The sequence below is a fragment of the Neovison vison genome, chromosome 14, assembly GCF_020171115.1.
Source record: "Neovison vison isolate M4711 chromosome 14, ASM_NN_V1, whole genome shotgun sequence".
Lineage (NCBI taxonomy): Eukaryota > Metazoa > Chordata > Mammalia > Carnivora > Mustelidae > Neogale > Neogale vison.
The window spans coordinates 34,397,129-34,414,026 of NC_058104.1; the positions used below are offsets into that span (position 1 = coordinate 34,397,129).

At 51.3% G+C, this 16,898-nt stretch overlaps 1 protein-coding gene and 1 pseudogene across 1 annotated transcript in view; one reads left to right on the plus strand and one right to left on the minus strand.

The window, feature by feature from the left end:
* The window catches only part of SCNN1B (sodium channel epithelial 1 subunit beta), a 56,662-nt gene extending 46,559 nt beyond the window's left edge, over window positions 1–10,103 (minus strand). The window contains exon 1 of the mRNA XM_044233050.1: window positions 10,064–10,103. The gene's annotated coding sequence lies outside the window, so the exon portion shown is untranslated. The remainder of the gene's footprint in view (window positions 1–10,063) is intronic.
* Window positions 6,590–6,672, plus strand: LOC122896207 (annotated as a pseudogene).
* Window positions 10,104–16,898: the final 6,795 nt, after the last annotated feature.

Consider the following 16,898-nt stretch of genomic DNA (forward strand, 5'->3'; position numbering starts at 1 on the left):
GATCTGAGCCAGGCCCTGTGCCAAGGCTTACCCGCGCCAGCTCGTGTGACCTTCATCACAACCCCACGAGGCAGGAACTGGGATCCCCTCCATTTTACAGACAAGGACGCTGAGGTTCAGAGAGGTTAAATCACTGGCTCAAAGTCACACAACTAGAAAGTGTCAAGCTAGGACTCAAATTTGGGCCTTGGGGACTTTGGAGCCCAAACTCTTAACCAGCTCTCTAGGAGATGGATGTGTCATGTCTTCTGAGTCTGGCTCCCCATCTGCATGTGGGGTCTTGGGTCTGGGAAGCCATGCAGGTGACCATGATGTTGCTGCTGGTGCTGATGGAGATGATGGTGATGATGGTGATGATGGTGATGGAGATGATGGTGATAATGGTGATGATGGTGATGATGGTGATGGAGATGATGGGGATGATGATGGGGACGCCTGGGTGGCTCAGTGGGTTAAGCCTCTGCCTTCAGCTCAGGTCATGATCCCGGGGTCCTGGGATCGAGCCCCACATCGGGCTCTCTGCTCCCCTCCCCCTGCCTGCCTCTCTCCCTGTCAAATAAATAAATAATCTTAAAAAAAAAAAAAAAGAAAGTGATGATGATGGTGGTGATGACCGTGATGGAGGTGATGACGGCGAGGACAGCAGTACTGTCACAGCGTGCTGTGCAGATTAAATGAGCTAAGTCAGGCCAAACGTGGCTCGCTGTGTCTGTCCTATGTCCATGCCCTGTAAGTGCTGGGTCATCTGGGCTCCTCGTGCCCTGGATCCACAAAGTGGGTTCCGCTGCACTGGAGTTTATGAAGTGTACACCTTCCTCCTCAAATGCCAGGTGAAAGGCATGAATCAAAGATAAGAAAGGGGGGAAAGGGCCCTTGGCCTCCTTTTTCCAGCAAAGCCTGCATTTTCTGCCAAGCTCTAAAATCCGGCATGGTGTTCTAGGCCTTGGGCCTGAGCTTTGAAACAGAGTTGCTGGGAGGCAGGCCCAGCCCCTGGGCAGGAGGAAGCCAGGCCTCCAGGAAAATTTAGAGGCTATGAATTGGGTGCCCTGGAAGGTGAGGGGCTCCTGCCCTAAGAGTCAAAGCCCCACGCAAGCTGGGCTCTGGGCGGCCCCTCTCTGTTGGGAGAGATTGGAATCCTTACCCGCACGGTGACCCAGGGCAGTTCCTGGGAAGCAAACAGCTGAAACCTTAGACTTGGCCGCAGGTGAGCCAAGGGCTTCAAGAACCAACTCAGGGAGTAAAAATTTCCACTCCTCCGCACCCACTTCTCAAATGACACCTGGAAGCCCGGGAGAAGCAGAATGGGGAGAGTAGAGTGGGCTCTGTGGTCAGACCGTTTGCTTGGCTTTGAATCCCAGCCCCACCGTCCGCCCGTTCTGTGTGACCTCGGGCAAGTTACTTAACCTCTCTGAGCCCATTTTTCTTATCTGCAAAACTCAGACAGTGACACCTCCCGTTTCACTGCATTGTGCTCAGTGTCCCCTCACTGCCACATGGGAGGAAGACGGGTACCGACCCTTTATGGCTGCTGAAGGGATTCTGTGAAATCATGCACGAGCCTGGGACGGCATCTGCGCTTAAAAAACACCGTCCGTTTTTGTTATCGTCACTGTAGAGAAGAAAGCCACATGGGCCTCAACAGTGTTTATCTGACGAACCGTATCACGTGTTGGAAGAGACGCCTGAAGTCAGTTCACCCCCACGTGTAAGGTGAGCAAAGCAGCACAGTTCCCTGGTGCGGTGGCCACAGACCTGGAGGGAAGGGCAGGCTTCGGGGAGCGGCCTTTAGGCTGGGGCTTAATTTAGCCAACCAGATCCTGAGATCCGACAAGAAGTCATCCCCGCCCGTTCAGCCAAAGGTGGGCCCCCGTGGGAGTTCAGGAGTCGAAACAAGGATGGAGAGGGAGTCTCCGAGGAGGGACCAAGGGGTTTCCTGGGGGCTGGGAGACGCGGCTCGCTCTGCGCCGCAGGTCCAGTGCCTGGCCCACTGCTGCAGTGGCAAAGCGGTGAAGAAAACAGACAAAACCTTGCCTTCCAGAAGTCTAAACCCCGGAGGACGAGAGTTGCAGCCTTCAGGAAGCGCTCCCTACGTGCTTGAGATGTTTCCGCTGCCTCTCAACCACCACCCTGCTCTTCCAGGTTCTGCCTTCTGTATGTGTGTCGGGGGGAGACCTTCTCACCGGGCCCGTCCCCCGTGGCCGGGCTGCCACCGGTGTTATCCCGTGTCAGAGGCGTCATACCGGCCCCTGTTCCAACAGCGTGTGAGTTGCTCTGCACTTGAACATCACCCCTCCCTGGACACACACAGCCAGGCCCCGATTCTGATCTTTCAACTTTCCCTGAGCTCTCCAGGTGAAGGCGCTCCTCCTGGCCTCCCACGGCCCCACCCTCCTCCGTTCTGGAAGCCCGGCAGAGGAGCACTGCCTTTGTGGAGTTCACTGGAGCAGGGAGAGGGGTAGGGCCGGTGACTGAGGGACCCCTGGCCCTGAGCTAAGGTGCGGCACACTCAGCTTGCCCGGAGCCCTCGCGGGAGGTGGTGCTCCGATCCCCAGGCCACAGGCCAGTCCTGGGGCTCCGAGGCTAAGTGTCAAGCCCAAGGTCACACAGAGCCCAGCTCCAATGCCAACTGCTGACTCCCAAACTCAGCCCTTGGACAAACTGCCTCTCGAGGACTCCTGGAAAACCTCAGTGCTCATGCTTTGAGGACCTCTGAGGACAGGAATGGCCTCCCCCCCCCAGCAGCCAGCCGTAAACCAGGACTCCCCTGGCCCAGTCTGTGGCCCCTCCCTCCATTTGAGAGGTCCTTCGTGGTCCCTCTCCCCAAACTCAGCAAAGCCCCCGCACAGCTCCTCAGTGCAGCACAAACCGTGGAGGAAGGACAAAGATGATCCTTCCTGGGGTGGGAGGTGGTGACTTCCAACTAGAAAATCAACAAGGTCCACACGGGGAGCAGAGGTGAGAGACCCACAGTGGAATTCCAGGAATCAGCCTGCAGAGGGTGGGGCAGCTGGTCTGGGGAGGCAGCCCTGCAGCCCCACTCTCCAGCAGCTCCTGCCCGAGGGCACACCAGCCTTGCCAGATCTTAGCCTTCCTTCCAGACCTGGGCTTGGGAATGAGCTCCCTGGCACATCAGGAGGAAGCAAGGCTGCCCGGGTTGTTCCAGAAGTTTGCAAGGAAGGGGGTTTGTTTGTTGTGGGGGTACCACTGGTCCACGACTCCCCATGCCCCGCAGTCCTCAAAACTGTCCGTGTCGGGGGCGCCTAGGTGGCTCAGTGTGTTAAAGCCTCTGCCTTTGGCTCAGGTCATGATCCCAGGGTCCTCACTTTTCCCACCTGCAAATGGGGCTGTGCAAGACGGTCTGGCTCACAGGAACCCTGCAAGGATTAAAGGACTTTGTCCTCGCAAAGTGCCTTCTCTGCATCTCTGGGGCTATCATAGGAGGTCAGGATGAGGACGACGGGGACACTGGAAAGGCCACTGGAGCAAATACCAGGACCAGCAGGTCCAGATGGGGACAGGGTCTAAGGACTTTGCAAAAACACCATCTGTTTTTTATTTCACTTTGTATTTGCAAAGTTAAAAAATTCTGTTTCTATAATGTAAATTACAAAATATAAATGGAGAAGAAATCTTCCAAGCTGGTAGGAATACACAAAAGATGCAGGGATTCTTAACCTGGGCGTGCTAACCTCCAGAGGTCAGAATCCTGGCTCTCTACTTCTCCACTGTGTGACCGGAGGCAAGTTACTTAAGCTCTCTGTGCTTCCCTCCCCAAAGTCAACCACTACCACAGGCTTCCCGAGTGTCCCCCAGGGTTTAATGTGTGTATGCAAAAATCTACATATATATGCTTAGCTTGTCTTTTTGTAAAGGGACTCTGTGCACAGATGGCGGAGTGCTGTACTGTTCCATACCCTGCCTTTCTCTTTTATCAATAGATCTGGGAGATGGTTCCACACCCATACACAAAGAAGCTACTGCTTTCTTTGAATGGCTGCATCGTATTCTGTTTCTCTTTTTTTTTTTTTTTAAGATTTTATTTATTTATTTGACACACAGAGAGAGAAATCACAAGCAGGCAGAGAGGCAGGCAGAGAGAGAGGGGGAAGCAGGCTCTCCACTGAGCAGAGAGCCCGATGCGGGGCTCCATCCCGGGACCCTGAGATCATGACCTGAGCCAAAGGCAGAAGCTTTAACCCACTGAGCCACCCAGGTGCCCTGCATTGTATTCTCTTGTGTGGCTCTTCCCACACCTACTGGACTTCGCTCCTTTCTGATGGGTGTTTACTTTGCAGCTGTCTGCTCTTATGCACGACGCTGACTATCTTTGCTCAAACATGCTGTGCCCAATGCAAACATATCCACTGGGTAAATTCCTGCAGGTGAAATTGCAGAGCCCTGAGGTATGGGCCTCTTAAATGTCAACAGTTTCCTAACTTCCCCCTGCCCCGAGGGTACCCCAGTCTGTGCTCCCACTGGCAGAGTTGGAGCGTGCTGATCACCCCCACCCCCATTTTCAACATGGAACGTAACCCAGGGATCTGGCAGGTGGAAAACAGAATCATGGTGGTTTAGCTGTGCCATTCTCTTTTTTTGGAAGATTGGTTGAGCATCTTTTCGTCTGTTTGAATTTATGCTTCTTTCTATGTACTTCTTTTTACACGAACAGCCAAATCATATCCTTTTCTCTCTCTCTCTCTTTTTTTTTTTTCTTTTTTGGATGGGATGCTTGCTTTTTGATTTGTAAGAGCTCTTTATCCGTGAAATTAACTCTTTGCCATAGAAGTGATAGATTTATTCTTCTTATTATTTTTACTAGTTTGATATGCAGGCTGATGGGTGCTTTGGGTTTGGGTCATACAGGAAATACTGATTTTTAAGTAGGCAGTTTCAGCAACTTTGATCTTTAAGGCCAGGCCATGCTTCCACATGTTAGGCTAAACTGCCTCCCATCCTTTTAAAAAAAAAAAAAAATACTTATTTGAGAGAGGGAGAGAGAGAGAGAGAACACGAGTAGGGATAGGGAAAGAGGAATGGGGACTCCCAACTGAGCCGGGAGCCCGATGTGGGGCTTGATCTCAGGACCCTGAGATCATGACCTGAGCCGAAGGCAGACTACGCCCCCCCAAGCACCCCGAATTCCTCCCACTCTTCATTAGCGCTTCAAAGAGGACACATGGAAGGAGCCTGCTTCTGGACTGGAGGTCCTCTACAGTATGTTACTGTCCCCAGCCTGGACTCACTTCTCTGTCACTTGACCTGGGACTTCCTTAATGGCTCTTGCTGCAGAGTACTGGGGTCATTCCCCACCGCTCAGGACTCCTGCTTGGACTTATGTTCTCAAAGGGGCAGAGGAGGAAGGGATGGCCCACTGAGCACCCCAGGCACAGAAGGGTCTCTAATAACAGGCTTTTTTGGCAGGGGAGGGGATGGTCCTCAGCTGCCTGAGGTATCCCTTACTTTCAGCTCCTTAAAAGCCAAATCTTGCCCCAGACCCTCAAGGTGGGCAGACTAGAGGCTGTAAAACTAGAAAGGAGAGCAAGTTTCAAAGAATAAAAGCCCCAGGAACTCCACTAGGCCCCTCAGGAACTGCCCAGCATGGAGGGGGACATGCTTCTGTCTTGGGACATATCCTCCAGCTTTGGACTTTCCTGCGGAGAAAATTCTAGTGGGAGGTGGACGCAGCTGGCTGAAGGGGGTCTCATTTGAAGCTTTCCTCTAGGCCAGGGATCCTGAATATTTCAGCACCCATAGAATCACCTGCAGAGTTTGTCAAAACTCGGGCCCCAGCCCCGGTCTCTGATTCCGTAGGTCTAAGGTGGGTCTGAGAATTCACACTTCAAACCAGCTCCAGCTGATGCTGACGCCGATGTTTCTGGTCCACGGACCACAGTTTGAGACCCGCTGGCTCAGGCCATTCATTCACTCCCTGGACTCCCCCAACTGGTATGAGTGAGGCTAAGAGGTCTGGAGAAACACAGGCTTTGTTCCAAGGAAAATAACAGCAACTGCTCTCTGCCAGGTCGCGTGCCGAGGTCTGTGCCTTAATTTTCTCATCTAATCCTCAAAACAGACCTGTGCGGTAGGTTTTGATAGGACTATCTCCACTTTAAGAGGAGAAACCATGGTCAGAGGGGGGTGCATGGGCTTTAGAATCGGACAGATCTGGGTCTGACCCCAGCTCTCCTACTGACCCACTGTGCAAGCTCTCAGGCAAGTGCTCACACCGCTGAGCCTCTGACTTATCAGTAAATGGGGGATCACAGACCTCGTTGCCAGGGGCGTTGTGAGGGTGTGCACTGCCCCCAGCGGGGTGATGATTAAGAACAGCTGCACACAGTAGGTGCGCAAAAAATGTTCATCCCCTTTCCTGCCATAAGCCCCATCATCGTGATCTCAAGGTCCTTTCCTGTCTCCTCTGTGGGGCAAAGCCTTTTTCACCCTACAGCTCCAGAGAAACTCCTATGCATCCTTCAAAACCCACCTTACAATCCCCTCCCCTTATCTTTCCCTGAAAAGCTGTCCTCTTCCTGTCTTTGGGAAGAAAAAATATCAAGGATGGCAGCTTCTTATTTGAAAAAGGGGCTCAAGCTTTGTGCAGTGGCAGTATCGTAGCCAATGAGGTTTATCCGAGGCGCGATTATTGCTAATTGAAAAAGAGGCTCAAAGCATTCCTTTCCTTTCTTTCTTCCTCCCTCACTTGTGTTTCCAGATTGTTTATTTGTATCAAGCGCACTCAGGAGTACAAACTCTGCTATCACAGGGACTGGGGTGGCTAACTGCTAACAGCATTATCAACGCTTAGCGAGGCCCGTACACCACACAATGTTTTAAGAGGCTTAGGTTGTGGACTCATTTGATGCCTAAAATAGCCTTTTGAGGCAAGTGCTCACGAAAAGCATTTCCCTTTTGGGGAAATGGAGTCACAAAAATGCTAAACGATTTCCCCGAGACCACACCACTGGTCTGTGGCTGGGCTGTGAGTCTAGGTTTTGAGTCGAATTCTGTGGCATGCTGTTCTTTACGAATGAGGAGTGGGCCAAGTAGGGACTGTGTGGACGGTACCCATCCCTTTGAAGAAGGGGGTAGCTGAATGTTGGGCCTGGAGTTGTCTGCTCTTCTGATTTCTCGAGGGGATCCGGACGTACAGTGTTTTATGTGACGTCTCCTACTTTTTTTTAAATTTTAGAGTAATCTAAAATGTAAAAAGCGGGATGGGCCTCCCAAAGGCTGCCCACAGGTCTCCTTGGCAACTTCTGCTGTCTCTTGTATCTCAAAGATGGGGACCTTGACTCACTTCACGGCTGTGCCCTCGCACGGGGCAGGAAGCACAATTCACCTGCTGCTTCTGGGTGCCTCTGAGCTGAGCCTGGTGCTCAACAAGCAGGAATCATCCTCCAGCCCACTCAGCACTCAGGATTCTCCATCCTGGCCTCGGGGTGTGCACAAGAAATGACGGCCCGGTGGTGACTCGGAGCGTCTCAGGGCCCAGGGCCCAGGGCCCATCTCAGGGTCTCCCGTGTCCAGGACGACACTTCCTGCTTACCGAGGACTGACGATACCCTGGGTGAGTGTTTTGTTTCGTCATCCCACTGATGCACTCCGCAGTTTCGGGACGTTGCCCCGTCCTCAAGGTGCGGAGGAGAAAGCTGCGGCTCATGCAGGGGGAGGGCACTGCCCCGGCTAGGAAGCGGTGGGATGGTAAGGCGAGCGCCACCCGCTTCCAGCTTCTCCCCAGCTGGCTGTGTTCAGGCATTCCACCAAAATGCTGACACACGTTCCAGCACATGCACACTCACACGCTCATCCCCCGGATGGGAACGCAAAAGTGTGTGGGACACAAATAAGACCCAGGACATTCCCATCTGCCAGCCACATTTCCTAATTACCCTGGCTCCTACTGGAAGGTGAAGGCGGTGCTGGGGACATCCAGAGAGGATCCCTGGAGGCTGTCCCTTTTGGGAACTCTGCCCACTGGAGCCTGGACAGGCAGAGCTTGTGGCATGCCTCAGACCCTGGCCTCTGGGCTCAGCAGAGACGGCAGGTGGTGCCATGCTTGTCCCTGCCCACAGGCAGAAGTGTGCTTATGTGCACCTGCGCCTGTGGACGTGGGTGTGCTTGTGTGCAGTGCATGCACATGTGAACACATGTGCGTGTATCGTGTAGACCTGCATGAAAGCATGTATACGCAGGCACGCAGGTACACGAGGTGTGCGCGTGAGAATGTGTGTGCACCCGGTGCACATGTGTGCATTCGTGCACACGTGCAATGGAGAAGAGAGGATGTTGGCCTGCAAACAGAGATCCTCTGAAGTTAGTTTAGGACAAAGCACAAAAATCCTACTTAACCCAGAGATGTCAACTTACAGAAAAAGCTGAAATCTAAAACAGCCTCTGTGGGGCACTGGGTGGTGGTGTGGTCAAGCATCAGGCTCTTGCTTTTGGCTGGGGTGGGATCAGGCCCCCACTTCTGGGCTATGGGCCATCGCTGAGTCTGCTACAGTTTCTCCCTCTGCTCCGCCCCCCCCATTCTCTCTCTCTAAAATAAATAAATCTTTTTTTTTTAAAGGCCCAATTAAAAAAAAAAAGATTTTACTTATTTTTTTGAGAGAGATTGAGAGAGAGTACAGGTAGGCAGAGTAGTAGGCAGAGGGAGAGGGAGAAGCGGGCTCTCTCCAGAGCAGGGAGCCTGATGTGGGGCTGGATCCCAGGACTCTGGGATCATGACCCGAGCCAAAGGCAGCCGCTTAACCAACTGAGTCACCCAAGTACCCCAAGCCCCCTACTTTTTATGACCAAGTTAGATTTATATGCACAACATAGGTAACTCTGAAAGAAATGATTGGGGGGGGGGTCCAAGTTGCAGAATATGGACAGATTATCCCATTTCTGTTACATATTCTGCCTACAACATCACTAAGCATTTTATATATTTTCTGTAGGTATGCACATATGTGACTGCATAGGTGTAGGAAAGGTCCAGAAGGAACACCCCGAGTTACAAAGGTGGTTACCTTCGGGAAGCAGGGAGGGCAGGAGTTGGAAGGTTACAGCCAAAAGGGCTGGGTGGACGGGTCCCTGTGTTCCTGCTGGAATCACAGTTGAGTCACTGTGGATGCCAGGTGGGGGATGCTTAGTCCTCAGGTAGGCATTTCCACAAGTCCCCCAGTGGACTCTCAGAGGGCTCTGCTGCCTGAGGCAAGCGCTGGCTTCTGGACCGGCTCCCGGGTGGGGATGAAGTGAGGAAGCTGTTGTGCCTCTCACGCGTGGAAGAAGTTCTGCTGCTTCCTGCCTAAACTTTCCGTGCCTCAGTTTCTCCCTCCACGCTGCAGTGGGAAGGGCCTGCTCCCTGCTGCCCCACACACCCACCGTTCCCAACCAACTCCTGCCTGGGCCAGCGGAAAAGTTAGGACTACAGGAACTCCCAGGACAAAGCCCCTCTGGGGGAGAGGCAGCAGGCCGCTGGGAGCCGGCCTCCTCCCCTGCAGGGGGCCACGCAGAGACCTGGCCCAACCCTGGGGCCCCCAGGGGCCGCTGACAAGGGAGGCCAAGACGCAGGCTCTGGGGTCAGACTTCTGGGCTCAGTCATTGTCACCCGGACACCAGCAAGGTTGGCCACACTCTGCCCCTCAGTTTCCCCGTCTGTGAAATGGGAACACCACAGAGGCCCATGGGCCTGGGATGCCCTGGGGCTGAAGTCTCGCCGTTCTGGTTGACGACACGCGGCGGTGAGTAGGCGCTCACGGGTTTCACGGGTGTCACCCTCCCCGGACGACAGCTCACCCCGCCCCTCCGCGCCCAGGACACCGTGGCCCTCTCAGCCCTCTCCGGCACCGCGACCCTCCTGGGACTCGCCGCGTCCTCCCCTTCCCTCCGCCTCCCGCTCCAAGGTTTTCTGTCACCAGGCGGTCCTCCCCCTGTGCCCCCAAGCCGGGTCGCTGCGGCGCCCGGGCGCCCCCACCCACCCACCCACCCCGGGAAACTGAGGCGGGGCCGACGGAGCGCGCGGGGGAAGGCGCCGTGGCAGGGCGCCCCCTGCGCTCGCCCGGGGTCGCTGTCATACCTGTTTCCCACAGCGGCTCCGGACGGCGAGGTGACAGCGGCGGCGGTGGCCGGGGAGGCTGTGGCGCCGGGGCTGGGAGCGCGCGCGGCCACGGGGATGGGGAGGGAGCAGCCGAGGGGGCGGGAAGCCCGGGAGCGCCCGCGGGCGGAGCTTGGTGGCGCCGACTGCGGGCCACCCCCGCGTCCAGGGCCCGGGCCGCCCAGCTCTGGTCCGGCACACCCACTCGCACCCACGTGCCACCCCCACCGCCGACGTGCGCACCCCACACTCTGCGCACGTCCGGACCCCCACGGCACCCACGGAAGCCGCAGTATGTGCGGGTGGGTCCCCTGCCCCGGCTGTCCTCCCCCAGCACATCGCAAGCTACATACACCCTAACCGCTCGGAGCTACCCCACGGGGTACCCAGACGCAGCACAGGGAGGCAACACACGGCACCCCTGTCACTTCCGCCCAGCCCCCACCCCCGCACCCCCGCACCCCCGCACCCCCGCAGATTGCCCTCTGGGCCAGCTGAGGATTTTAGAAGCTTTGCAAGGACAGACTCCTACAGGTGATTTCCCCCAAACTGTCCCTGAACTTCAGCGGACCTACGAGATGGAATTAGCTCACCTCTTCTCTCCCAGTGACCTTCTCTTTCTCTCTGACTCAGCCGCCCCCTCCAAGGTCACTCCTGGATCCCAGCCATTCCCTGAAGGCCCCGCCTCTGCCTTAGAAATTCAAACAGCCTACCCGGCCGCTGGGGCCTCGGGGCTTCCTCCCTTGACTCCTACCGCACCCCCGTTTCAGCCTCCACTCTCGGCCAGGCCCTCCCCTTTCCTCCTGTCCTCGCTTGTTTTCCCCCTCTATTCTCTTCAGCAGGTCAAGGTTCCAAGGAAGATCGTTTCAGCCACTTTCTTGCTATCCTCGACACATGGTTCACACATCCTTGGCAAACCCCAAAAGTTCGCCTTCTCCATCCCACCTGTGAGAGAGACTGGATTCCTTTTCTCTCTTGCTTTAACAAATAAGGACAAATGTATTAGCTTAATACACATGAATGTATTATGTTACGGTCCTGGAGGTCAGAAATCCGACACCCCTAGGGCGCCTGGGTGGCTCAGTGGGTTAAGCCTCTGCCTTCGGCTCAGGTCATGATCTCAGGGTCCTGGGATAGAGGCCCACATCGGGCTCTCTGCTCAGCAGGGAGCCTGCTTCCTCCTGCCTCTCTGCCTGCTTGTGATCTCGCTCTGTCAAATAAATAAATAAAATCTTTAAAAAAAAAAAAAAAAGAAATCCGACACCCCTAAAATCAAGAAGTGGGTGGGCTGTGTTCCTTCTAGAGGCTCTAGGGGAGAATCTATTTTCTTATCTTTTCTAGCTTGTAAATACTGCCTCCATTCCTGGGCTTGTGACCCCTTCCTCTATCTTTAGAACCAGCAATACGGAACTGAGCCCTTCTGCACTATCTGTCTCTCTCCTTTCTTTAAGAGATTTTGTATATTTATCTGAGAGAGAGAGAGAGAGCACAGAGGGAGAGTGAGAGGGAGAAGCAGACTCCTGCTAAGGGAAGAACCTGATGTGGGGCTCAGTCCCAGGACCCTGGGATCATGACCTGAATGGAAGTCAGAGGCTTAGCCCACTGAGCCACCCAGGCGCCCCTAGTTTTCTCCTTTCTGTACCCTCTTCCACTTCTACAGACCCTCATGGGTGCATTTGGCCTTCCTGAATAACACAGGATAATTTCTCCATTTCTAGGCCAGCTGGTTGCCTAACTTAATTCTACCTGCAATCTTAATTCCCCTTTGCCACGTAATTTAACAGTTACAGGTTCTGGGAATGAGAACATAGGCATCTTTGGGAGGGTTTTGTTCTGTCTACCAGAGAGACTGAACTTTCTAGAGGCTGAGCCCTGCTGGAGAAACTGAGTCAATCAAGAAGATTTTTGACACTAAATCTGTGAACCTTTACAAGTAGAAGGAAGTTTATTATCACCATTATTTGTAGTAGAGAAATAATAAAATAAAATGTGGCATGTTTATTCTACGGAATACTATATAGCACTTAACAAGAATAAAGTCTACGTATATGGATGTCCACAGACTTCAAACCTCATGGGGTTCAATAGGTATCCCTATTTTTTTAAAAAATATTTTATTTATTTAACAGAGAGAAATCACAAGTAGACAGAGAGGCAGGCAGAGAGAGAGAGAGGGAAGCAGGCTCCCTGCTGAGCAGAGAGCCCGATGCGGGGCTCGATCCCAGGACCCTGAGATCATGACCTGAGCCGAAGGCAGCAGCTTAACCCACTGAGCCACCCAGGCGCCCCTAGGTATCCCTATTTTACCGATGAGGAAAGTGGTGTAGATAGGCAGAGTAATTGCTCGAGGTCACACAACTGGAAGTGTCAGAGTTGGGATTTGAACCCAGATAGTCTAAATCCAGAGCCTGTGTACTTAGCTGCAGCAGATGGCTGTGTACAGTATTAGTTACTTCAAGTAAAATTTTAAAAATACCTTAAGGAGGGGCACCTGGGTGGCTCAGTGGGTTAAAGCCTCTGCCTTCAGCTCAGGTCATGATCCCGGGGTCCTGGGATCGAGCCCCGCATCTGGCTCTCTGCTCAGCAGGGAGCCTGCTTCCTCCTCTCTCTCTGCCTGCCTCTCTGCCTACCTGTGATCTCTGTCTGTCAAATAAGTAAAGTCTTTAAAAAATATATAAAAATAATAAACCCAGTACATGTTAATGCAATTAAAATGCTTTTATGAAAAATATTTGTCATAACAAAAAAATATTAGTGGGAAGAATGACATTGGTTTGAATTTTTGCAAATTTCTTTTAATATCTGGCTTAATAAATAACAACTAGATTCTGGCATCTGCTTTTGTATTCGGTCTGTTGCCTTATGTGTTTTCGTTGAAATATTATGAAGGAAATAATAAATGAAGGAAATACAATTTCACATAATTTTACCTACCGTTGCTTTTGTCAGCACAAATGTCAACATGGAGAAAGGGGCAAATAACACCTTAGTATTATTATGAAGATAATTTTGATCTTATGTTTCTCTTGACCGGGTCTTTGCCCCAACCCCATAAGTCTGTGGACCACACTTTGAAAACCACTGCTCTAGTAGATTCAGTTGTGGCCATATGAAATTGTTAATATTTTATTATCATTGACCTACATAATGGCAATCTTATATGGTCCAACCCAATCCATGTTCTATGGGAGGGTTTTCCTTTTGGTTCACACCCTGGGTTTTCCTGGCCAGTTTCTGGTGGTGGACATCATTGGGATGTATCTTCTCCAGGATGGTATTATTGTGGGCAGCTTTGTACAGATGATGTGTCTGTCTCTGAGTCATGATGTCCAGTGTGGGAGGAGCTGGCATTGGGGTGTCTAGGAACCATGGACTGGTGATGTTAGGCTAAACAATTTTAAGATATGTATTATAAACAATTGTGAACAAAGAGAGTTGTGTTCTCTCAGTTGGCTTGAGGTCGTGAAGATTGAACTTGGGGCTTTTTGGACTGGGGCTCTGGTCTTAAGGATATCAGAGGACGTCCACGTGGGCTTTCACTAGGTGTTAAGAACTATGGATCATGTGGCCAAATTAAAGAAAAAAAAAAGACTTTTACTAGTTGAAGACCTATAGCACAGTTAGATGAATTCATGTCTGGGTGGATTCATGACTGGACTGGAAGGTCTCTAAGTACCCCCCCCCAATTATATAGAATATTTATGTACTATTATAGAAGAACAGTTTTTATGCTTTCTTTAGTCAGGTGAATGCATTTGTGGAAGATAATAAGATAGGAAAGGGGATCCAAGATCAGCCAAGCCAGACCTGGTGATCAATGGGGTGTTTGATGCTGTACTATATAACCACTATTTAAACAAAACTTTGCATAAAAAATATGGTTATTTATTTATTTATTTATTTTTCCTTTTCAGAAGGAGTGAGGCACTGATCATCCACTCACTATTCTTCAGGCAGCTGCACCTGATTTAGCTCTAGGGTAATCACCACTTCCTCATCCCTCGACCATATTTTGAGATATTTTGAGATGTTCATTTCATTCATCCACCAGCCCATTCAGGATTGAGACGCCCCAGCCCAGCGATCAGCACATTATACTCCTCTTGGGATGCTGATTGGTTCAAAGGAGGGAACATGACACAAGTCAGATTAAGCCAGTGAAAGTCTATACTGAGACTTCTCCTTTGGAGTACCACTGGCTTCTGAGTTGTTCAGACGTGGAGCTGCAGCTGTGAGGCTGATTAGGAATGAATCCCAGCTGGAAAGATGACAGGTCATCTAGGTCCCGGCTTGGTCATGTGACCCACATCAAGCACAACCTGAAGGTAGCCCTACCCTTGGACCTTGTAGGTGCCTGGAGCTATACATTTCCCCTTTTTTTTTTTCAAGCCATCTTGGGTTGGGGTTTCTGTTGCTTGCCCCTGAAAGACTCCTGATTCTGGTGAAAATGTTATCCAAACTACAAAAGGAACCAGGAGGGACAGTTAGTACTTTTTTTTTTTTTTTTTTTTTAACAGAACCTTGACAGTCTGGAATGTCCAGGCCCAAATTAAATTAGATAAGCTAAGACAAGCGCAGATGTAAAATCCCACAGTTAAGCTCAAAGAGAGGAGGGAGGTGTTTAAGGACAGGATGGGAAGTGGCGGCTTCGGACGTGCATTTCCCTCTGAGACAGACAGCTTCTCGGAGATGCAGCGCCACCTTCAGGTCTGGAGGCCCCGATTGCGGGAGCTCTGGCTTGGTTGGCAGTTTGAGTCCATGGGTGGAAAGCGGATGTCTGGATCTCCGGGTCTCATTCCCGCAGTCCATAGCATGGCTCTGACCACAACACACAGCTGACACCATGCTGTCCTTTTTGTTATTCTTCTTTCTCTCCCTTCAATTCCCCCAGGCCCTCTGCCCTTCTACCCTAATTACTGCAACTAGCATTATGGAACTCTGGTACTACCAGCCAGGCACATGTATGCTAAATCTCCTTCATCCTCCCAAACGATCTTATGAGACAGGTTCTATTTTCATTCCCATTTTACAGAGAAACAGATTTGCAGATGTCGAGGAATTTGTCCAAGCCGTGGAAAAACCAGGCCTCTCAGCAACCAAGGTCCGCGTTCTCATACCTATTGCTAAACCACAGAGCTGTAAGCTGGTAGTCCTATACTGGGGTGTGTGGGGAATGGGGGAGATCCAGTTTTCAAACATGTTTTGTCAGACCACATGGGATTAAAATAATTTTTGAGCCCATGTTTAAAAGTCAGGAAATAGCACGTAAAAATCAACTTCCTGATTCTCTGGAAAATAAGCCGTCAGGTAGACTGGTGACATAGGGCTTCCATTGCTGCTTGGCCTGGGCCATCTGCAACTGCATGGCAGCCGAGTGGGCCCTGGTTCCCCATGACCCCCACTCCCATGGTGCCCAGTGTTGACACAGCCGGCCTGCCCACTTGTCTCTGCCCTGTGGGCATAGGAGTGCGGTTGTCCCTGCTTGGCCTTGCCTTCCAACCAGCCTCAAAAGCTTCTGGCCCCTGCCAAGCCTGGCAGTTTTCACTTTGTTCCCAGAAATCTAACCACAGAGCCCAGATCCCACAGGGCACAGCCAGGCTGGCGCTCAGGGTTCACCTGGTCACTCAGAGCACATACCTTTCCATTTTTCTCTCTGCCCTGGCCCAGAGAAAAAATTTAATCTGCTCCCCGGGACGCCTTTACCTAGGGAAGAAGATCTGAGAACAAACTTCACAACTTTGCCATTGAGGTTTTCAGTTGCATCCGGGAATCCTGAGAAAGGTCAGATTGTGGCTTGGAAACTTGAAAACACTGTAACACTCTTATATGCTAGGGAGCGAAGACAGACAATAAATAAGACAGTCTTTTTTCTACATGGTAATAACTGCTCTGGAGGAAAAAAATGCAGGCCAAAGGAGATTGGATGGAGGTTGAATTTTAAATAGGATGGTCATCCTACAGGAAGTGAGGAAACTAACCCTGCAGATATCTGGGAGAATGTACCAGGCAGAAGGAACAGCAAGTGCAAAGGCCCTGAGACAGAGAGCAAGCCTGGTGTGTTTGAAGAGCTGTAAGAGGCCAGTGTGTCTGAAGTAGATGTGAACTAGGAGAAGAGGGGGCTGCAGGAAGTTGGGAGGGGGGGTCAAAACACGGAGGAGGGCCAGTGTAGGAACTTCAGTCCTGAGTCATGAAAAATTTTTAATGTATTTTTTTTTCATTGTGATAAAATATATGTAAGATAAAATCTGCAACTTTAAGCATTTTTAAGTGTATAGCTCAGCACTAAATATGTTCATGTTGTTGTTTGACCGTTATCACTACCCACCTCCAGAACTTTTTTGTCTTCCAAAACTGAAACTCATTAAACAGTAATGTACCCATTAAACAATAATTAGCCAGGCCCCTGTCCCTCCAGCTCTGGTAACCAATATTCTACTGTCTCCATGAATTTGACTACTCATGTAAGTGGGATCATACACTATCTGTGCTTTTATGTCTGGCTTATTTCACATAGCATCATGTCTTCAAGGTTCATCCATGCTGTAGCATGTGACAGAACTTTCTTCCTTTTTATTTTTTTTACTTTATTCCTTTCTAAAAAGATTTTTTTTATTTACCTTAGAGAGTGTAAGAGCATAGGAAGAAGCAGAGGGAAAGAGAGAGACAGACTGTTGTTGAGCACAGAGCTTGACGTGGGGCTCAATCCCATGACCCTGAGATCATGACCCGAGCCAAAATCAAGTGTCAGCCACTTAACTGACTGAGCCACCCCAGTGCTCCAGAACTTTCTTCCTTTTTAAGAGTGAGTAATATTCCA